We start from the raw sequence: 24,535 nt of genomic DNA on the forward strand, positions 1-24,535 counted from the left end.
CTTTCTTACATCAAAATTTGATAAGAAAAACTAAATTTTTTAAAAAGCTATGCTGAAGTAAGATAAATCCCTTCTGAATCTTTCATATAGCTATGGAAACCTGCACATAAAAGCAAATCACATCATCTGAGAAACTGGAGAAATCTGTTAGCGTCATCACATGTTCTGACTATGCCTGACAATTGAGAGTGGTGGGTGTGGGGGGGACACAGTTAAGAATATGAGCCACAAGACCTTTGAAAGTAACATCTTAAAATAATTATTCTGTTTGAAGTTGAACAATACATGTAAGAAAGAAAATTATGTGATATGTTACTTAGGCTGCAATCCTATACACCATGGGTGGGAAACATCCAGCGTCCAAATGCAGAGCTCTGGTTTCTCAGTCCAGACATCCAGACTCTCCCCAGGCTACACCCACTCTCCCCAGGCAAAACTGACTCAGCAGCTTCCCTGTGTGTTATTGATGGCATTTACACCATCCCGTTCTATTCCCCAACTATAAAGCAAGTTGGGGAAGGAGAATGCCTCTATGCAAATGGGATTTTCCCCTCCCTGCGTAGTGAACAGTCACATCTGTGACTCTACCCATTTTTGGCCCTGACCATGCCCACTGCTGCAATACAGACTCTGACAGGTTCTGAACAATATAATGCAAACCTTAACAGGAAAAAGGTTCCTAATCCCTGCTGTACCCAGGAGCAAGTCCCAATGAATTCAAGGATTGCACTGTTAGATATGGGAATGTGAATAGCTACTGCCTCATCCTCCATCATGGATCACTGCCTTGTTGTGGCGAAGGGGCTTGCGTAACTCAGTGAAGCCATAAGCTATGCCATGCAGGGCCACCCAAGATGGACAGGTCATGGCAGAGAGTTCTGACAAAATGTGGTCCACTGGAGAAGGAAATGGCAACCCACTCCAGTATTCTTGCCAAGAAAACCCCATGGAATGTATCACAAGGCTAAAAGATATGATGCTGGAAGATGAGCCCCTCAAGTCGGAAGGTGTCCAATATACTACTGGGGAAGAGCAGAGGGTATTTCCAAGTAGCGCCAGAAAGAGTGAAGCAGCTGGGCCAAAGCCGAAAGGACACTCAGCTGTGGATGTGTCTGGTGGTGAAAAGAAAATCCGATGCTGTAAAGAACAATATTGTTTAGGAACCTGGAATGTCAGGTCAATGAATCAAGGTAAGCTGGAGGTGGTCAAACATGAGATGGCAAGATTGAACATCGACATCTTGGGAATCAGCAAACTAAAATGGACAAGCATGGGCAAATTTAATTCAGGTGACCATCATATCTACTACTGTGGGCAAGAATCCCTTAGAAGAAATGGAGTAGCACTCACAGTCAACAAAAGGGTGGGAAAAACAATACTGGGGTACAATCTCAAAAACGACAGAATGATCTCAGTACGAATCCAAGGCAAACCATTCAACATCACAATAATTCAAGTCTATGCCCCAACCACTGAGGCTGAAGAAGGTGAGGTTCATCGGTTCTATGAAGACCTACAACCCCTTCTAGAACTAACACCAAAAAATGTCCTCTTCATCCTAGGGGATTGGAATGCTAAAGTAGGAAGTCAAGAAATCACCGGGATAACAGGCAAGCATGGCCTTGGTGTACAAAATGAAGCAGGACAAAGGCTAATAGAGTTTTGCCAAGAGAACACGCTGATCATAGCAAACACTCTTTTCCAACAGCACAAGAGGCGACTCTACACATGGACATCACCAGATGCTCAATATCGAAATCAGATTGATTATGTACTTTGCAGCCAAAGATGGAGAAGCTCTATACAGTCAGTAAAAACAAGACGTGGAGCTGACTGTGGCTCAGATCATGAGCTTCTTGTTGCAAAGTTTTGGCTTAAATTGAAGAACGTAGGGAAAACCACTAAACCATTCAGGTATGACCTAAATCATATCCCTTATGAATATACAGTGGAGGTGAGGAAGAGATTTAAGGGATTAGACCTGATAGACAGAGTGCCTGAGGAACTATGGACGGAGGTCCGTAACATTGTTCAGGAGGCAGCAACGAAATCCATCCCAAAGAAAAAGAAACGCAAGAAAGCCAAGTGGCTGTCTGATGAAGCTTTACAAGTAGCTGAGGAAAGAAGGGAAGCGAAAAGCAAGGGAGAAAGCGGAAGATATACCCAACTGAACGCAGAGTTCCAGAGAATAGCAAGGAGAGACAAGAAGGCCTTCTTAAATGAACAATGCAAAGAAATCGAGGAAAACAACAGAATGGGAAAGACTAGAGATCTCTTCAAGAAAATCGGAGATCTCAATGGAACGTTTTGTGCAAAGACGGGCATGATAAAGGACAAAGAAGGCAGGGACCTAACAGAAGCAGATGAGATTAAGAAGAGGTGGCAAGAATACACAGAAGAACTATACAGGAAAGATCTGAATGTCCCTGATAGCCATGATAGTGCGCTCACTGAACTTGAGCCGGACATCCTAGAGAGTGAAGTCAAGTGGGCCTTAGGAAGCATTACTAACAACAAAGCTAGCGGAGATGACAGTATTCCAGCTGTGCTATTTAAAATCCTAAAAGATGATGCTGTTAAAGTGCTGCACTCAATATGCCAACAAATTTGGAACACTCAACAGTGGCCACAAGACTGGAAAAGGTCAGTTTACATTCCAATTCCAAAGAAGGGCAATGCCAAAGAGTGTTCAAACTACCGTACAATTGCGCTCATTTCACATGCCAGCAAGGTGATGCTCAAAATCCTACAAGCTAGGCTTCAGCAGGATGTGAACCAAGAACTACCGGAAGTACAAGCTGGGTTTCGAAGAGGCAGAGGAACTAGAGATCAAATCGCCAACATTCGCTGGATAATGGAGAAAGCAAGAGAATTCCAGAAAAGCGTCTATTTCTGCTTCATTGATTACGCTAAAGCCTTTGATTGTGTGGATCACAACAAACTCTGGCAAATTCTTAAAGAGATGGGAGTACCAGACCACCTTACCTGCCTCCTGAGAAACCTGTACGAGGGTCAAGAAGCAACAGTAAGAACCAGACATGGAACAACCGATTGGTGAAAAATTGGGAAAGGAGTAGGACAAGGCTGCATATTGTCGCCCTGCTTATTTAACTTATATGCAGAGTACATCACGAGAAACGCCGGGTTGGATGAATCACAGGTCAGAATTAATCACAGAATCACAGGCCCCATCACTTCCTGGCATATAGAAGGGGAAGAAATGGAAGCAGTGACAGATTTTATTTTCTTGGACTCCCAGATCACTGCAGACGGTGACTGTAGCCATGAAATTAAAAGACGCTTGCTCCTTGGGAGGAAAGCTATAGCAAACCTAGACAGCATAGTAAGAAGCAGAGACATCACCTTGCCGACAAAGGTCCATCTAATCAAAGCTATGGTTTTCCCAGTAGTAATGTATGGCTGTGAGAGCTGGACTATAAGGAAGGCTGGGCGCCGAAGAATTGATGCTTTCGAACTGTGGTGCTGGAGAAGACTCTTACGAGTCCCCTGGACTACAAGGAGGTCAAATCAGTCAATGCTAAAGGAAATCAACCCTGACTGCTCATTGGAAGGACAGATACTGAAGCTGAAGCTCAAATATTTTGGCTACCTAATGCAAAGAGGAAACTCTCCGGAAAAGACCCTGATGCTGGGAAAGACCGAAGGCAAAAGGAGAAGGGGACGGCAGAGGATGAGATGGCTAGGTAGCATCACTGATGCAATGAATATGGACTTGAGCACGCTCCGGGAGAGAGCGCAGGACAGGAAGGCCTGGCGTGCTATGGTCCTTGGGGTCACGAAGAGTCGGACACGACTGAACAACAACAACAACAACTGCCTCAACAGCATTGCAGTCACAGAGTTAAAAGCCAAACAAGTCACAGTATGTGGCAATTTCAGAGCTTTTGTAAAGTGTTGCCTTGCTTCAGGTATCAGTGAGGGCCAAACTAGACATGACATTAAATGTGTCTTTGCGTCTAGCAAGTCATGCCCTCAAGCCATCAGCTGCTGCAATTAGAATGTTAGGCCTGGAAACTTTGGATCTGGCAGGCAGGTTAAAGCAATAAGTGCATCTTTAAACATAGTGATTTCAGTTGCATTTTTTCATCAAGAATTTAGAACGGGATTCTGCTAGTACTGGGTCTGCTCAACCTTCATGGGGATTTAGTAAAATCAATTCAACAATACATGACCCTAAGATATATATTTAATTCCACGTTGTTCAAGCCAACAAAAGAGGAGAAAGAATGCTAGGCAGGAAAATACAATGGCAGATGTATTATTATTATTATTATTATTATTATTATTATTATTTATATCCCGCCTTATTCCCAATACTGGGACTCAAGGCGGCTTTACAACATTAAAACTTGTACAATTAAAACCTATAAATAGAAATATAAATACAAGTGTACAAAAGTTAAAAATATAATTAAATCATCAATATTAAAATTGTAAAAATATCAAAACATTAAAAGACAACAAGAAAAATAGTATCCATCCTTCATATTTTCACAGGTCCAGACTAGTTATCCCCAAAGGCCTGCTGGAACAAAAAAGTTTTTACATGCCTATGAAAGCATATCAGGGAGGGTGCCACTCTCGCCTTCCTGGGAAGGGAGTTCCAGAGCCTTGGGGCAGCCACCGAGAAGATCTATACTTATTAGAGTCTCCTACATTCATAAGGATCTATATTAGCTTCCATGTAGGGCTCACAGGAGTCTATTTTGGTAGCAACATAGCTTCTTCTCTGAGTAAACAATGTAGATCTCAGATTCTCTTAGGAGGGTTGCATAGACATAAGCATCTGCAATGCCTGGTGTTGCACTAATGCATGCAAACTTGTACATATACACTTTGAAAGAGGAAGGTATTGATAGTTTGAGTCATTTATTCAAAACTCACAGTGTTTTCTTGCAGTTGTCAGATTTCCTGTATTTATTCTCTTTTAAAGGAAAACCATTTATTATTTTTACATATATGCTACAGGCAGAAATCTGGTCAATTGTTTGTGTAAAATATAATATCGAGACCTGGGTTGGTGAATTTAAATCAATGAAGTTAAGTAACCACAGTCAAATGCTTGTTGGAAGAGAAATGTATCCAGTTGCTGGTGGAACACAGTAGATAAAAAGAAAGATGACCTAAGACTTGTGGCAGGGAATTCCACATTGATTCCAATTGATTCCCAGTTAAACCCCTTTCTTGTTCCTGCGGGCTCTTTTCTTGACACTGAGTGTGTGGTGGTTGGGTCTCTAGATCTACATCTTAAGTATAACACTCTGGAGGAAACTGGCCAGCAAAAATGGCACATACATTTCATGTCTGAATGGTGCAGCAAGACGTCTTAAACTGTTGGCCCTAGTGGAGGGGAACAACCATTTGGGCTCCTCTTCAGGATGCAAAATGTCTTGGGCCAGCACTGGTATCTCCTCCAATAACTCTCTGGAATGGCTTTTCCGCACCCTCCCACTATCATCTAGCTGGACAGCCTCAAGGAACATAGCCTCTCCATCCTTTTTTAAGGAAACCTCAGAAAGGAAGTCAACATTCTGAAAAAACTCTGCATGCGACTGGCTGGTACAAATGCAATGGCTCGTACGGTTAAAATAGTTTTGGACAGCATATATATTAGATGTACCACGGCTTACCAGATTCCTATGAATCTGCTCCATGTTCTCTTCCTGAAATGCCTCAATATTCAGAAAAATTCCTCAACTTACAAAGAGCTTGATGATAATAACTGTGGCTAAATGTCAGGTAGTGAACAAATTGAAAAGTCCTTTCTAGTCAGCCATGGTTTAGAAAGACCAAGGCTTTTCTTATTTATGGACAATATTTCCCATCAGATAAAAAGGTAATGATAATACCTTCTGACACGTTTCTAGAATGTTGGTACCTTTTACCAGAGTCAGTATAATAGGCATTCTCAATATAGATCAACATATACCTATTAAGCTGGAAATAAAAGTTTTCGCCTTCTGAATACTTTCTTAGTTCCTCTCATTTTTATTTATTTTGCTTTCATACACACCATATTTTCTGTATTAATACATCTGCTAATTAGCGATGTGAGTTTCTATATAGTGCTTATGTGCAGTAAGAGGTGATAATCCTGTTTTCAATTTACATATGTTTATCAGTCTTAAATATGGCAACATTTCTTTGGCACAATGTATACCACTTATTGATTTCTTTTGCAGCAGACTGCACTTTTTTTTTAATGCTCATTCTTATTATTTTGTCGCAATCTGTTAAAATAAATAGTATCAAGAGGTAAGTAGCTAGATCAGCCTTATTACTATTGCCCAAACAAGCATAATTACAGGTCTACAATCCTACCTTAAGGACTGCAATCCTATGTATTTATCTCTAATACGTTAATTAACATGGGGCATTCCCAAAATAGCATATACATGGAAGCTGTGAATGGCTTGTTTCAGAAATAGCACCAAGCCATGGCTTGGTGTTATATGAATGAACTTCAGGCTTGTGTACCCCCTTCCATCTCTCTATACATGCTCAGATTCCTTCACTGACTTCTTCGTTCAGAGCAATTTGCCATTACATCTGAACTGGTCAAAGTGTAGTGTGGATGAACCATGATTTGCCTGAAAACCAGAATTGAAACCACACTTTGATCATGGTTTCCAGTTTTGGTTTGCTTTGCAGGCAAGTTATGGTTTATGCAAACCCTAATTAGTCCAGTTTAGATCTAATGGCAAATTATTATTTGCCCTGAAAGATGAAGTCAAGGGCATGAGGAAGGGGAAAGGGGAGCACATGAGCCCAGGGTTCAGTCACATAACACCAAATCATGGTTTGTGTAACATCTGAATTGAGCCACTGTGTCTGACATTTTACTGGTGACATGTCTGTGACCATGGTAAAAATTTGTTGCGGGAGAAGTAAGCCAAGTTATGTGATATTCTGAATCAGTTATTGGGATATACCAGATTACTCTTTTAAGTTTTTGTTATTGGAAAGACTATACCAAGAGTCTTGGATTCCTGCATTGAGCAGGGGGTTGGACTCTATGGTCTTATAGGCTCCTTCCAACCCCAGTATTCTATGGTTCTATGATACATAGAATAAATAATTTATAAATAAATATTCCAAGACATCAAATGCAGGGCCAGCCCAAGACATTTTGCAGCCTCAGGTGAAGGACAAGAGGGCGCCATCCTTCATTCTAAGAAGCTGACAGGACGGGCAGTCGACTCTTACTTGGACGCTGGCGATGGGGCAGCATCCTCCACCTCACCAGAGGCAGCAGGCTCGCGTCGGGGGTGTGGGGCAGGCTGCCTGGCACACACAGCTCTGTCCTCCAAGGGAGGGGAACAGCCAGGCGGCTGCCACCACTGCGCCCTCCACACCACCATGCATCTGCTGCCTGAAGAGACTGGCTAACAGTAGGGCTGGCCCTGATCAAATGTGTTGTGAAGCATATGTGCCTGGCACTTGAGTCCATTCTGGTTTGATGTCAACATTATCTGGAGTCCCTTTGTGAGTGCTTGTCAAACAGGGCACGTGGAGAGCTGCTGCCTGGACATCTGCTTGATCTTCACATGAACACTCTGTGATTATCAATCACACAACTCTCAGTCTTTCAGTCGGGATCACCCTTGCCCCATTGTCCATTAAGTCCGTCAGTTTGTCATCTCCTGCCCAAGCTGGCTTTAGTGCTTCCAGCAGGGTTATGGAAGAACCACATCCAATAACCCTCCTAAGATGTCCTCTCACAGGGCAGCATCTGCTTGACCAAATAAATGATTTGAACAGCAGCAACTTAACAAAATACACTAGACTGTGAACTAAGCAGGGAGTGCCCATGTTTTTATATTTCCCCTTAAAGAAGAAGAGCAGCGGCCCCCTGCACTTCTGGGTCTCATCTTTCATCTACTTTTCCCAACACTTGTTTTGTCTTTCTCCAGTTTCCTTTTCATCTCTCTCCTCCTCCTTCAGTCACAGTTCTCTCATTTCTGCTCAGTTAATTCCATCAATTCCCAGATGTCTCTTCTTTCATCCCTGCCTTAGCCTGCTATCCCACTTCCCCTCCTTCCACGTGCATATATCAAACTGGTGCTCAAGTGTGTTTGTGTGCAAACACTTGGAGATGTAGAATGAAAAAATGGTGGCATTCTCCACAATATGTTCTACTTAGTCGCCTGGGGCAGATAGAGTACATTAACAAAGAGGCAAAAGGTTATACAAGAAAAGGTGAGATGACACCAAGACCAATACTGATACCTTCCCACAATTCTTTTTAAGAGACTTGGAAACCTGGAATTACTTTCAACTCTTGATATGTCCTGCTGAACTTATTTACTGGACAAAAATAATGTCCCACTAAAAAAGGTTTCTTCGCTAACGTACTTAACTAGCAGCATCATTAAGTTCCAGCTGCAACACTCTCATGCCATTTCCAAAGATGAAATCCAGGGGGAAAATCTAATTAAACACTGGGGATTTCTCAACATTAGCCAGCTAAGAAAACATTGTAAGTTACAACTTGATTCAAGCTACATGCGATATCATCAGCAGAGACCTCCTTGCTCCATATTTATCCTTTATGCATCAGGCACAAAGTTTTCCATAATTATAATTTGCCCTTGCAGAATTCCTCACCCATCCGATAAAGGCAAGAGTCTGAGGCTCAAGCAATACGTTTAAGTCCTACTTATTTCACTACTTCTGCTTGACAAGACAGAGTCATTGCTATTCATCAACCACATCTACATTATTTTGTCAGAGAGAAAAAACAGTGTTATCCTCTAGGTTTGACCATTACAGTCGCAGCATGCATAGTGGGTAGGAGCAAATAAATACTGGGGTGCCTATTTTGCATATGGGCGGATTATTATTATTTTTGTCAGCCAAGATTCTGGTGTATCTGGTAGCAAAGACGTAGTCTGAGCACTGTTTCACAGGGACAAACCCACAATCGGTTTATGCCTGTGGCAGAGTGCTCCGGTGATTGCTTTGCCATTGGCATGCCAGATAGAAAACAAGCAGCAGCTAGCCATGTGGCCAAAGGCACTGTGAATCAGCCTTTAGATTCTAAAGTTAGGAATAATCACAATGTCCCAAAGCAGTTATGTTTATGTGTCACTGCATCTTGGAAAAACCACCTTGATTTGACCAGCCCCGTGCGATATGGACAACTTTGAACCAAATTTGCACGGGTCATGGTAGATGTGAAGATGCCCTTTATAAATGGGGCAAAACAACATCATCAAATTGTGATTATGGGGCTGAAAAACAAACTATCCAACATATACTGACAGAGTGTCAAAACTGAGCCTACAATGGAGACTTTGCTGATTTCCTGGCTATGACAACTGAAGCAAAAAACTATATCTGTAACCTAGACATACGTTTGTAATATTCCTGTCTATATTTTACATTTCATATTTATTATGCTCTATGTTTTTATTGTTGTTGTTGTTCAGTCGTTCAGTCGTGTCCGACTCTTCGTGACCCCATGGACCATAACACGCCAGGCCTTCCTGTCCTGTGCTCTCTCCCGGAGCGTGCTCAAGTTCATATTCATTGCATGTTTTTATTGTAATGCGATGTAAATGTGCCATACGATACATAAATATGTGTCACTTTTTCACATTCAGTTGCATCCTGACTAAGTTAACTGCACTTAGGAACCATTTTGGACAGTATCCAACGGTGTCATTCCACAAACTCAAATGCCCCTAGCAGAGCTCCACTGAAACGTACTGTTGCGCAACTAGTTGTGCAAGCAGTTGCACAAGAGTAATGTCCAACCCACCGCACAATGTGTTGCGCAAACGTAATGCACAACAGGTTGCATGACTGTTTGGGCAACCACAGTTGTACAAACATAACTTTGGTTGTATTCTCCTCTTGGGCATAGTTCAGAACCTAGTTTCCACTAGTGCAACGTCATTTGCACTAACAAATGACAGGGCTTGATACAGCCCTCTATCCTGCTCTTGGTTTTACTGTATGGAATTGATTTTAGTATTTTGAACTGTTTTAATTATAATTTGAACAGCTTTTATTGTGTTTCATATATTTTATTAAACTGCTTTGAATTTGTTTTATAAAGAAAAGCAAGGTATAAATTCTTAAATGAATACATTGCAATCAATGTTAGTCACGACTCCGAGTCAAGTCCCATTGATTTCAATGGGAACAAACTGCAACTAACTTAGTCTGGTTCCAACCCATTGTCTGGTCAAATGGGCAATAAGCAGCTGGCCAGATGACCAAGGTCACAGCTCCACTTTGGTGTGGCCTGGCAATGAACACATGGCTTGCCAAAGACCTGCTCTGAAACTCCTTCCAATCACACTGTAACAAAAAACCACTGGAGCTCAGATCAAGAAGTAAAACAGTGGAGTTGGCAGCCTATTAACCCAGTGGAATTGGCACATGGATTAGCCCCGTCTGACCTTCCAAAGAGAGGTTCCCCATGGAACCCCTGCCAGTAATACGACCGCGTGCCAGTAAGTTATAACACCTTGCAACGGGTGCTACAGCATAGGGCCCATTCTGGGGAAGAGGGAGGCTCAGTCGAATGGGGGAAGCACATTTCAGATACCTTGTGCAGGGGCATAGACAGGAGCTACCTCATCCGCCTTGAGTGTCAAAGACCATGATTGCCCATGATGTAATACTTATAATCTACATCCCCTCTTCTGGCAATGCTTAGCTGCCCATAAGGTAAATATTTCAGACCAATCTATAAGAGACAGTGGAGAAAGCCACACAATTGCGTTGCCCTGTTTTAGAGTATGCTGCCTTTCATAACCTTTCTAATATGAATGCAGGTCCAGTTCAATCCAACTCCCTGTGACAGTTTATATTAAAAGGCAATGCTTCTTTGTGTGCAATGTACTCCGGCACCTCAGCATCCATGCAATTACGCTTCCCAGTTGCTTAGTTACAGCATCCGTACACTTCGGTCTCATTACATGCAAAGTCTGTTTTGTAGCTTTTGAAGCCATTCCAAACAGAAAACCCTAATAGTCAATTCCTGAGAAGTTCAACACCTTTTCCATATGTCATGGTTGAGATGGCACTCTTTTCTAAGAGTGTTCCTTTTGCCACAGAATACTCATGAGGTGATCAATCGCCTCTACCCTTATGCAGTATGATACTTCTACTCGATATGCATCCAAACTAAAGCAAAATTGTTCCACTCCATCCAGATCCAATATCAGACTCCATTCAAAGATCCTACAATTTTTTAAAAATACAATTGCCTTTATTTCTTCCTCCATAAATATTCAAGTGGTAGCAGAATTGCCAATGATATGGAGGCTAAATCCTGTATTTTTGAGAAACCACAATCACTTGCCATGTGATGTCCATTAATTCATTCATTCATTCATTCATTCATTCATTCATTTATAAATAACATTTGAATCCTGCCCTATATCATTAAGATCTCAGGGCAATGTACAGATAAAATCAATTTAAACAGTATAAAACAGTAAATAAAGTCAACAGCTAAAAGCTTATTAAACCATTAAACAAGCTAATACCAATTAAAAATCTAAAACAATAAAACAGGTAAAACAGTGTGCAACTTTAGGGAATGCATTTAGCCCTCAAAGGCTTTGGTAAAAAGCTATGTTTTAACTTGGCACCAAAATGAAACCAATGTACATGTCAATCGGGCCTCTAAGGGGAGGGCATTCCACAACCAGGGTGCCACAGCACAGAAGGCCCTCTCCCACACTTCACCATAGTGTATGTCTTGCACTGGCGGGTCATAGAGGAGGGCCCCTCCAACAGATCTCAGTCCTTGGGCAGGCATATATAGGGGGAGGCACTCCCTCAAACATCTGCTTAGGGCTTTAAATATCATCACCAGAACCTTGAATTCCAACCAGAAGCGTATTGGAAGCCAGTGCAATTCCTTTAAAACTGGTGTTATATGATCTTTATGAGATGTTCTGGTCAACAGTCTAACTGCTGCATTTTGCACTAGCTGCAACTTCTGAGTCATCTTCAAGGGTAGCCCCACATAAAGTGCATTGCAGTAGTCTAATAGGGAAGTTACCAGCAAATGTACTACTGTGGCTAGGTTATCCCTGTCCAGGAAAGGCTGTAGCTGGCGGATCAGCCAAAACTGGCCCCTCTGGGCCACAGAGTCCACCTGGGGCTCCAGTGAATGGATCTAGGAGTACTCCTAAGCTACGCACATGCTCCTTCAGGGGGAGTGCAAATCCATCCAGGACAGGTCGCTTATGCAATTCCTGGACTCAGGAACCACCAGTCCACAGAGCTTCTGTCTTGTCAGGATTTAGCTTCAGTTTATTGGCCCCCATCCAGTCCATTATAGACTCCAGGCACTGGTCCAGCACCTTCACCGCCTCAGCTGACTCCGACGACAAGGAGAAATAGAGCTGAGCATCATCAGCGTACTGGTGACACCCCACCCCAAAACTCCTAATGACCTCACCCAACAGCTTCATATAGATATTGAACAGCATGGGGGATAGATTAGAACCCTGTGGCACCCCACAGCCTAATAGCCATGGGGTAGAACAGAAATCCCCCAATACCACTCTCTGGAATCAGCCCTGCAGGTGGGAGTGGAACCACTGTAACAGAGTGCCCCCAGCTCCCACCTCACAGAGCCGTTCCAGTAAGATACCATGATAATGGTATCAAAAGGGATTCCAGTCACCTTAGAAAAGTAGTCTTCAATCTTTTCAGACATGGGACCTACCTATATCCCAGACATGATCTGGGGACCCACTTCTGTCTGCCTGCCTGCCTGTCTGTCTGTCTGTCTGTCTGTCTGTCTCTTTGTCATAGATTTGTATGGTGACACCACTTCAATTGCCACCAACCTTAGGTCAAGCTGCAGTATCAATCCACCAGCTGAAGACTAATGTCTTAGACTATGTAAGACTTAGAATCAGGCACATGAGGTCTGGCTTAACTGTCTCTAGCACCGCACCATGCTGCTGGGGGATGATGGGAGTTGCAGTCCAACACATCTACAGCGAACCAGGTCAGGGAAGGTTGCTCTAGCACAGAGGTAGGCAACCTTTTGGGGCTGGTGGGCACATTGAGCAATTCGAGAAACTGTCCTGGGCACCACCACAAAATGGGTGCACTGCAGATTAAAGCAGGGGCCTTCAGCCACCTGCCATCTTCATTCCCTACTAGCTGTCGGGAGGTCGCCCCTGCTGCCTTCTGAGATCCTCAGGTAGCCAGAATCAACACACAGACAATAGGGCTCTTTTTCAAGGCTTTATTCCCATTCAACCTAATGACGCTTACAGATGCTAATTGCTTGATCCTATGAGTGAGACTTAAGAGAGGTGCCTACTCGGGGGTTCTAACCTTAGGAATCAGTTGATCTCCATTTGGAGGGGAAGGCAGGAGACCTCTGAACTTATGGGCTAGGAGGAGAGAGTCCACCCCTTTCCCGTGGGGATCCGGGGCACTGCTGTTGCCGTCGTGCCAAGCCTCCTCTCCGTGCCTGCCATCTCCCGCTTGACGCTGCGCTGGTGCCTAGCATCCAGAAACTGCTGTTGCACCTCCCTCTCCCTGCCAGGGTCACTACCACTCTCAGGAATGTGTACCGGGAGGGACTCTCCCCCTGGCTGCTCCTCTGAACAGCGCAAGGTTTCCTCTCCCACGGTTTCTATCTCTTCCTCAGAATCAGAACTACTTAGGGGCTCTCTGGGTTCTGATCCAACCCTGACACTAACGTCTCTGAGCCCCACGTGTGGCCCAGAGGCATTCATGGGAAAAGAAGGTGGGAGCAGCCAGAGGTCCCCACTTAGCTTTGAAGCAATCCCAGCTGCTAGTAAGAACTGTGTTATTTAAAAGTAAATAAATAAAAAGTAGGAGGGCTAAGGGACCTCTGTAGGTGCCAAGAAAGGTGTCCAAAGGTGCACTGGTGATCATGGGTGCCAGGACGCCTAGCCCTGCTGTAGCATATTGCTGACTGAAATGTCTGATGGTGAAACTGCAGCCTTTCCCTGCTCTTCCTGAATTAGTAGTATTAATGGCCTTGAAAGAGGGGTGAGAGAGCAAACGGCTGGAAAACTAAAGGCTGTTGTCCATATTATGGTGGGGGAAGCAGCTGAGGGAAAGTTAGAGGAAAATCAGCTCTCTTCCCTGCTTTTCTTTAACCCTGGAATATATCCAGGAAGTGAATGAAAGATGGCTACCCTACCACTTTCCTGGTCTCTTTTGGTGCCACTGGATTGGAGTTTTTATTCAAATTAACAAATCCAAAAGCAAATTGTAGCCCACATGCAAATGCCTCACTGGAAATGAAATATTTTGCATTTATCAAGATAATGCCTGGTAAGCAGAGACCCCTCTCAATGCTCTGGCACAAATGGATGAACAGGGCAAGAATCTGACTCCATGAGGAGCAACTATTTCTCCTCTTACATAGAAAGTTATTTTGTGTCAGTGACTGATGGGGGCTGGCGGTGGGGGTGCGGGGGGAGGGAGAGAGAAACATTTTCTAGGGCTGAGTGAATCTAGCCTTAGGGATTTTTGTAAATCAGAAATGGGTAATACATTTGGTTGACAAGATCTCTGAATACGCTATCAAACCTTTCATTCAACAGGAAATTTTTATTTGGTAGTTTATTCACCGTAACACCGAAGGACATATGAGAGTGGAAAGAAAAAGGAGGGGAGGACACAGTTGTGGGGAAGGGGTGAACCCTGTAGCCATCATGACTGCCCTATGAAGGAGGTCACAGGCAGTCAGAAATGATTAATTCTCCCTTTCATAAAGGATACTCGCGCTTAGTGTTACTTTTTCTACTGACCAAGAGATGACAGAAATCCAGCCATGGGAATGCTCTGCCAAGGGATTTTCAAGTTTGGATAGCTACGGAAACATACATAAAGTGGGGTCAGATCCAGATTTATGGTGGATCAACTGCACTGACGGCAGTGGACTTCCCCCCCCCTCCTTCCCCTAACCCCTTGAAAATGCTACACCGAGAGTCATAAGACCCTGCTGAATGGGGAGAGCTGTGGTGTGTGGGGCAGAAGTGGGGATCACCCAAAATCAGATGGAGGGACCTTCCACAAGCAGAGCCCTTCCTCCTGTGGAATATATGTAACAGAAGCTTGTTGTTTGCCGACAACAAGCTAGTTAACCCGGGTTGTGATCCAAGAAAGGAGTCCCATAAGAACAAACCCACAGGTTCCACTTTTTGTTTTACTGTGGAATGGGCGGGACTAGCTCATTGCCTTTATCACATGGTGATGGAGTGGGCTCCATGCTCACTTCTCTAGATTATAGTTCTGGAGAACATGGTTAGTTGAAGGAATGCTCATGTTTCCATGGGTATCTAGACAGGGGACGTGCTCAAAGGAATAATCCCTCTGACTGGAAAACCTAACATTTAAAGAGCAGTACAAATTACCTCTCTCCGTTACCAGGAGTGTACATGAGGTGAAGGGCGAGAAGTATGAATATATCCACCTTCCCCTTTCTACGGGCAATGGAGGGGAAGCAAAAGCAGCAGCAGCAAAAGGCATAATGATGCAACAGAAGCCAGAAACCTAAGGAAGCAGGAAAGCCTATTTCCCTGCCTCCCAATGAGGAATGTGTAAATGAGTATTAAAATTTTCCTGTCAGTGACCATTAATCACTGTTACTATTATCACCATGATCTTTCAGACATCTTTTAGGGCTTTTTCTACATGAGGCTTTACCCCACCACTTTACCAAGGCTTCTGGATTCTTTGTGGGATTAAGGTTGGCTCCTTTACTCACATTTTTTTTTTCCCCCAGGGGTTTTCCTTCTCTGCCTTTCTATATGTTCCATTACATATAGGAGATATATATACAAATAGACTAGGGTTTCATGCTGCCATTCATGGATATATCAGACATTCCTTGTTAGAAAAAAAAAAACTCCTGCTAAAATGGTTGCAAACAAAGGGAGAGGCCCTGGAGGATGACAACGTCATGTAAAGCACCTGCAAGCTACCATGAGTGAGAAATCATGAATGCACAATAAATGCCTCATGTAAAAAGGCTCTTAGAAAAGAAAAGCCATTGAAGGGACTGATATAGCTGGCTACCATCACTGTTATGAAATAATGGTGCTTAAGAACAACCATATGCATCCATGGGGTTGTAAAAACCAGCCTATTCCTATAGTAGATGTGTAGACTTCACAAATGACTTTGTTTTAGGCATTTAGTGTACAATTAAGCAAGTTAATTCAGCTAATTTCCTTTCCTTTTTTCTTGTTGCATTTCTCTTGAAAAATATGCTGTATTCATGGTAAGTAATAAGACCTTTCCCCTGTATCTAGTATTGCACTTACTGTAAAGCACAAGGGTGCGACATTAACTTTGTTTCATTATCACTTCACTAGTGCCAAGAGCTGGAATGTCTTTGCGGGTTTATTAATACATGGGGTTTGAAATAAGAACTGTCTATGTCTCAAGACCCATCAACCAATACCTTTCCTCGTTGTTCTTGTCTGAATGTGATTAAGGGGAATTTTTTCAGAGCGTAAGCTTCCTATTGAAACCTTTTTCTTGACAACTTCACCTGTCTTTGAAGAAGCATTGTGTCACTGCTGTGGATATAGGGGCATGCCTATCAATTCAAAAACTGAAGCAAGGCAGCAGTATTATTGCTGTTCGAACAACCCCCTTTTCTACTTTATGAACATGAACAATATGAAATAATACTTCAACAATGCACCGTAACATTCATGAATCCCTTCTGAATATCATCGGAGTGTCAGAAAGCCAGCCCAATGGCCTTGCTCTTAGACACAGTGCCACGCAACCACATCCATTGTGCCAAACTGCAGGTTCTTCTGGAGATAGGGAATATCTTGACAGCCCAGGATAATTATAAGTGTCTTTATATGCAAAGCAGAGTGAAGAAGCTGAATAAAAAGAATTGTTCACAAAAGAGCAAAGAAACAGCAGCAAAAAGGGAAGACAAAATGGAATCGTTCAGGAAATGTGTTCCTTTTCCACAGGTTTGTTATGACTTTTGTAAAAAGAATGTAAATGCAGTGCTGGAGAAAGCTGCTGGAGCAAAACCCGGGAGAATGCAAGTTTTCAGTATTATCACCAAATAGGCAAATACCCTTATCAATGTCTGCACGCTGTACTTTTATTGTTGGGGAACCTCCTCCAGGAATACATTTTTTCAAGTCCATTCAAGTTCTTGTCTTCTTTGCAGGGATGTTTTTGGGGTTTTTTAAAATAAAGATGTGCAGAAAGAGATCGCACAGACCATGAACTCCATGGAGACTCTGATAACACCATTGCTTGAGGCCTGGAGTTGCCATCATGAGACCTGACCCAGGCTAAGCCTACAGACTCAATGTAACTTTCAAAAGCTTCTTGTGGAAGAATAATGAAATGCTACTTGTCCTATTTCATCCTTCTGCTGCGCCATACCTCACTTTTCTTTCTCCTCTCTTCTTCGGTTACCAATACCTGTCTTAAAGAGGGCTTCCATGCCTAAGGTCAGGAGGGAAATGCAACTTATTTCAGTTAAGCTGACTTTCCACCACTGCTTGCAAAGGGAGGAAGCTCTACAGCCTTGCAAGGCAAGTGAGATCCAGTGCTCCTGCTGCTGCTGCCTTGCTGGAGTTCAGCCTCCACCTGTGGGACTTCTATGCTGCCTCCTTGCAGACCCAGGGCCAGCCAAGTGCCACCCCACTCCCAGCTGCAACACCTATGGGAGCTGGGGCATAAAACCCAGGTGCTGGTGGGGGCGGGACTGCCACCAGCAGGAGTCACTTCTGAAGGGGGCAAGGCCAAAGGGGGTCACCCCTTTGGGGGAGCCACTTCAGGGGAACACGAGGGTGAGGGCCTGTCCCTCTGCTTGAAATGAGGGAGGGGAACTGCTTGCCTCAGTGTGGCCTGCAGGACTGCCTGCACTAGAGGTGTGCTTTTTAAAGAAGAGGGGTGTTGGGAGCCAGGAAATGGCCATTATGGTTCTACAGGGCAGAGGGAGATATGGAGGGGGGAGACAGTCACACTCTAAAGGCAGAGTGTGTAACAATAGGGTGCTGACTGTCCCCAAATTGTCCCCCAATTCAGATAACCTGGATGGCCCTGGCAACAGACCCCTGGGTTGAAACTGCTGCTGCTGAATGCCAGGTCAGTGAATGGTAAAACAACTGCTATCCAGGACTTGATCCTGGATGACCACAAAAACCTGGCCTGTATTACAGAGACCTGGTTGATTGAAGTTGGGGGGGGGGGAATCTTTCTGAGCTCTGCACTCCAGGGTTCTCCAACCAGCAGAAGGCAAGACCTGGGGGGCGGGGAGGTGGAGTGGCAGTAGTCTATCAGGATTCGATCCCCCTGAGCAGGTGCCCTATTCCACAGCCTGCTGGGTTTGTGTGTGCGTATTTGAAGGTGGGTGGCCAGGACAGAACAGGGATTCTGTTGGTGTACCATCCACCCTGCTGCTCAACAGTCTCCCTTCCTGAGCTACCCGGGGTAGTCTTGAGGTTGGTGTTGGAGACCTGTCAGTTTGTTGTGCTGGAGGATTTCAACATCCATGCTGAGGCTGCCCTGTCGGGAGCGGCTCAGGACTTCATGTCTGCCATGACAACCATGGATCTGTCCCAAAAGGTATTTGGCCCCACCCATGCTGCTGGGCACACTCTGGACCTCATTTACTGTGCTGGATGGGGTGATAGTGATCTGACAGTGGAGGAACTTTCTATAGTTCCGTTGTCATGGACAAAATCACTCCCTGGTGGGGTTTAGAGCTGCTGGCACTCGGAACCTCTGCAGGGGTCCACCACAGGAGGCTGATGGATCCAAATGGTTTCCTGATGGCTCCTGGGGATTTTCCTGTTGCCTTGGCTGGTGATTCTGTCAAAGCCCTGGCTGATCTCTGGAATGGAGAAATTACCAGGACCGTGGACACAATCGCTCCTGAGCATCCTCTCTCACGAAGTGGAGCCACAACAGCACCCTGGTTTTCTAGGGAGCTGGCAGCAATGAAACGAGTGAGATGACTAGAGCGACACTGGCAGAAAACCCAGAGTGAATTCGATCGAATATGGGCTAGAGCCTATTTGAAGGCCTACTCTGTGGCAATACGGACAGCAACAAAAACATTTTTTTGCCAGTATTGTGTCTGCAAAGAGCTGTCCAGGAGAGCTGTTTTGAGTAGTCAGGGGTATTTTATACATTAGCCCCAAAGAGAAGAATTCAAACCTCTCGACAGCCTGCTGTGAACAATTTGCTCAGCACTTTGCAGACAAAATTGCTTGGATCTGCTCGGACTTGGATGCTATAATTGATACAGACCCAGTGGATGTAACTTTGTCCCCTGCTTGTCCAGCATTATTGGGTACTTTTCAATTTGTACAGCCTGAGGATGTGGACAAGATCCTGGAAGAAGTGAGAGCCACCACATGTGTTCTAGATCCTTGCCCTACCTAGCTCATAAAAGCAGCCAGATGTGGACTGAGTGGGTAAGTGGAGTGGTTAAGGCAGAGTTCCAGCCTGCCTGAAGGAGGCGGTGGTGAGAAAAAAAGCCCTCCCTGAACCCCATCTTATTGGATAATTATCGGCCAGTCTCCAATATTCAATTCCTGGGCAAGATATTGGAGCATGTGGTGGTCTCCCAACTCCAGGGATTTCTGGATGAGGAAGATTATCTAGACCCATTTCAATCTGGCTTCAGACCCAGTTATGGGACAGAAACAGCTTTGGATGCCTTGGTGGATGACCTACACTGGGAACTAGACAGGGGGAGTGTATCCCTGTTGGTTCTGCTGGACCTCTTAGCTGTTTTCGATACCATTGACCATGGTATCCTTCTGGGCCGCCTCACTGGGATGGGACTTGGAGGCACTGTTTTACAGTGGCTCCATTCCTTCTTCGGGGGGTAGACCCAGAAGGTGGTGCTGGGGGGCTTCTGTTCGACTCCCTGGCGATTGGCCTGTGGAGTTCCTCAAAGTTCTGTTTTGTACCCCATGCTATTTAACATGTACATGAAACCATTGGGAGAGGTTGTCTGGAGTTCGGGGGTTTGGTGTCACCAGTATGCTGATGACACCCAACTCTACTCTTCCTTTCCATCTAATTCCAAGGAAGCTGTTGCAGTGCTAAACTGGTGTCTGTCAGCAGTAATGGACTGGATGATGGCAAACAAATTGAAGCTTAAACCAGACAAGACAGAGGTGCTTCTGGTCAGTCAAAAGGTAGATCAGGGAATAGGGATTCAGCTTGTGCTGGATGGGGTTACACTGCTGCTGAAGACACAAGTTCGCAGCTTGAGTGTACTTCTGGATTCAGCCCTGAGCCTGGATGCCCAGGTTTCAGCAATGGCCAGGAGTGCATTTGCACAGTTAAAGCTAGTGCGCCAGCTGTGCCTGTTCCTTGAGATGTCTGACTTGGTCATAGTGACATATGTCTTAGTTACATCCCATTTGGATTACTGAAATGTGGTCTATGTGGGGCTGCCTCTGAAGAATGCTTGGAAACTTCAGCTGATTCAACGAGCTGCAGCTAGACTGTTGACTGGGGCTGGCTACAGGGAGCATACAACTTCCCTGCTAAAACAGCTCCACTGGCTCCCAGTCCGTTTCCAGACACAATTCAAAGTGCTGGTCATGATCTATAAAGCCCTATATGGCTCGGGTCAAGGTTATCTGAAAGACTATATTCTCCCCTATGAGGTTGCATGTGCCCTGAGCTTCTCATGGTCCCACCAGCATCACAGGCTTGCCTGGTAGGAACGCGGGAGAGGGCTTCTCGGTGACTGCCCCAAGGCTCTGGAACTCTCTTCCCAGGGAGGCAAAAGTGGCACCCTCCTTGGTATGTTTCTGCAAGCAGGCAAAAACTTTTTTGTTCTGTCAGGCCTTTTGGGATAGATAGACTGGACCTGTGAGAATATGATGGGTGTGTACTATTGTTTATATTGTTGTTGTTGTTTTAAACTCTGATATGTTATACAACTTTAATATTATTGATGATTTAATTATATTTTTAACTTTTGTATATTTCTATTTATGTGTTTTAACTGTACAAGTTTTTAATGTTGTAAAGCTGCCTTGAGTCCCAGTACTGGGGAAAAAGGCAGGATATAAATGAATATAATAATAAATCATAATAATAAAGATTGTGCTTCTGCCTTGGGTGAACAGCTCTTCCATTTGCTGAAGTGTCGTCCATTCACCACACTCATACTATACATCTGGCTGGCTACTGGGGGACACAGGATGCTTGACTAGGTAGGCCTTTAGCCTGGTCCAGCAGCGCTTTTCTTACATTCCTATACAAATCTGATCATCCCATTTAGTGCCCACATGGGACCTGCTGGGGTGTGTTGATTAAGCAGCGCTTCAGGCAAACTTGATATATGGATTTGTGTGCTTGACTTGAGATGTTTTTTTTAGAACAAACAAATGTTTTCCTCTTGTAGTTTTTTCAAAATCTCTCTTGTTTCCCAAGGTTCCATGACTGAGAACTAGTACTGTGATTTTTAAGATCTAGGGGCAGTATCCAATTGTGTCGTTATGCTGGTGCAAATGTGGTTGAGCTAGTGGAACCTAGGTTCCCAAATATGTGCAAGAGGAGAATCCAACTAAAGTTCTGTTTGCATAAGAAGTTATGCAACAACTTTCAAGAGTGGGCTAGGTGCTCCACTTGCACAGTGCGCAAGTGCTTGCACAAATGGAAGATTTGGCAGAGCTCTGCTAGTGCTATTTGAGTTTGTGGAATGCTACTGTTGGATACCGCCCTAGAGCTCTAAATTGCTTTTACTTGTATCTACTCCTAGGACTCCCATTTCATTTTAAATCTACAGCAAGAATGATGAAATTGCACATTCTTTTTGCATTTCTCCCTCACGGAAAACACTGCTGCCACTATCTCAACAACTATCACTGACTGCATTTATCTATATATGTTCTCATCATGGTAACAACTGCAGCATAAAGCACTGTCCAGGACAGAAGTACTCAGATGATCTGAGTATGGTGTTTTGTTACGCAGAATTTGAGAGCAGGCGCCAAAAGGCTTGAGGTGAGAAACAATATGCCCTGTATATGTCCCAACTACAAAGAGTTGAATAGCTGGCCCTGAAGGATCCTGTTTCACAGCTAATTTGTGTACATAGGTGTGCCGATGGCCTGATCTTACAATGGCCTCATCTTTCACTTGTTCTTGAGATATATTGCGCAATGCTATACTACACTGTAGTAACGAGGCTACTCTAGATTTAGAAATATAGCCACCATATGTGGCGCTCTAACCATGACACGTCTCTGATGCGATCATGCTACCAATTCCTTCAAAAATCAGAAATATTTATACAGCCCCAAGATCTGGTTCAGATTACACTGCATTTATAGGCCATGTTTTACATGTTAATTTTCCATTTAGGCATTTGAATAAAAAGCCACATGTTGATTACTAAGCTCCTTGAAGCTCTGACTAGAATCAGCATCTCCTTTGCCTTCTCCTCCTCCATCTTATCTGTCCCTTACTTTCTTCCCCTTTGCTTTCAAGCAAACTAATTTCTGTCCATCTTTTTTGGGGGGGTGGGGATGGGGGGGAGAAGCACCATTTATTTTTTAATTTAATTAATTTAATTTAAAATATCACTAAGTAGTTCACAAAACACATCACTAAATACATTAATACATTAACATACAATTAAAATACATAAAAATGCTGCGCAAATATACTAACTTTTTTCAGCCACTGTACCAGAGGACTGGAGAGCACCTAATGTAACACCAATTTTAAAAAGGGGGTCTTTGGAGGATTACACCTGTTCCAGGTTAATGGGTAGAAGGCATGATTAAAGATACAGTTATCAAGCACACAGAAGCCCAAGTCTTGTTGAAGAAGAATCAACATGGCCTCTGCGAAGGTAAGTCCTGTCTCGCTAATATTTTAGAGTTAATAAGCATGTGAACAGAGGTGAGCCAATGTAGACATTGAATACTTGGACTTTCAAAAAACTTTTTGAAGGCTTTGGAGTAAATTTAGCAGTCATGGGATAAGAGGAGAAGTCTTCTTATGGATCAGTAACCAGATAAAGAACAGGAAGCAGAGAGTAGGAATAAATGGAGAGTCCTTACAATGAAGGGATATAAGAAATGGGGTTCCCCAAGGATCCATACTGGTACTGGTGCTTTTTAACTTGTTCATAAATGACTTGGAGTTAGGAGTAAGCAATGAGGTAGCAGTGAGCAGTGAGGTTTGATGCTGACAACAGATTATTCAGGGTGGCAAAACAAAAACGGATTGTGAAGACCTCCAAAAGGATCTCTCCAAACTGGGTGAATGGTAAATAAAATGGCAAATGCAGCTCAGTGTAAGTAAGTGTAAAGTAATGCACACTGGGGCAATTTTCCCCCTAACTTCCCATTAATGTGGTGGGGTCCAAGCTCACTGGTGAGGACTCACCAGGAAAGGAATCTTGGGGTCATGGTGGATCACTCAATGAAAATATTGACCCAGTGAGAAAATGAAAATGCCGATATCATTAATGTCTCTATACAAATCACTGATGAGGCCACATTTGGAATACTGCGTACAGTTCTGATAGCTGCATCTCAGTGAAGTTATTGTAGAGCTGGAAAGGCTAAAGGAAAGGGCAAACAAAAGGGTAGTAGACAAATTGGAGAATAAGGCTAGCAATGGCTACTAGCCATGATGGCTATATGCAACCTCCAGGATCAGAGGCTATATGCCTCTGAATATCAGTTTCTGGGTAACACAAGCAGGAGGGTGCTATTGCACTCATGCCCTGCTGGTGGGCTTTTGATATGCACTTGGTTGGGCAGTGTGAGGAACAAGATGTTGGACTACCTAGGCCTTTGTTATGATCCAGCGGTGCTCTTCTCATGTTCTTAGGTTCATCTTCAAATTGCCTGAGCATGTGGCATATACCAGGTGCATTTCCTTCTTGCCTTCAGGCTCTCTTCTTGGCCTTCTGCAGTCAAACTTTTGTCCATTCCGTTCCACTGGACCCTAAAGTTCCCATTCCTTCTGTTTTAAAACTGGTGTTAATGTGTTTTTAGATACTTACACAATTGCTGGTTTTTATCTTGGTTTTTAATTTGGTTTTATTCTGTTTTAAATGTAAGGTTTGTCTAATATGTTTTACTGTTATACTAGTTTGTGGTTTTAAGTATTGTTTTGTGAACTGCCCGGACAGCTTCAGCTAATGGGCAGTATAGAAATGTAATAAGTAAATATGACCTCCCACTGGCAAAACTGAGGATGCTAAATATAAGATGCTGTTTCCAGTTGTCATTTGTGTTGATCTCTTTGCTGTCTTTGCTGCCAATAATTATTCTGTCCTCCTTTCCTCATTGGACATCTGTGATAACAATTCACCTCCAATCTGTGCTAACTATTCCACTATCTGGCTATTTTCTACACCTTCCGTGGCTACTGTACTTACTAACCGTGGTTGTGAATTAAAAAAAGAACAGTAGTTTTTATGAGTTAATAACTTGGGAATAAAACCAAGCCCTAAATTAAGTGGTAGAAGAATTCTGTGCTAACTGAAGTGATAGAAACTTCAGCCTTA

General features: G+C 43.7%; 1 protein-coding gene across 12 annotated transcripts in view; it reads right to left on the reverse strand.

Moving 5' to 3' along the window:
- The window catches only part of MACROD2 (mono-ADP ribosylhydrolase 2), a 1,364,729-nt gene that overhangs the window by 169,847 nt on the left and 1,170,347 nt on the right, over window positions 1-24,535 (reverse strand). The window lies entirely within an intron of this gene.

This window comes from Heloderma suspectum, chromosome 1, assembly GCF_057233095.1.
Source record: "Heloderma suspectum isolate Gila_16-S chromosome 1, 16-S_ref, whole genome shotgun sequence".
NCBI classification, from domain to species: Eukaryota; Metazoa; Chordata; class Lepidosauria; order Squamata; family Helodermatidae; genus Heloderma; species Heloderma suspectum.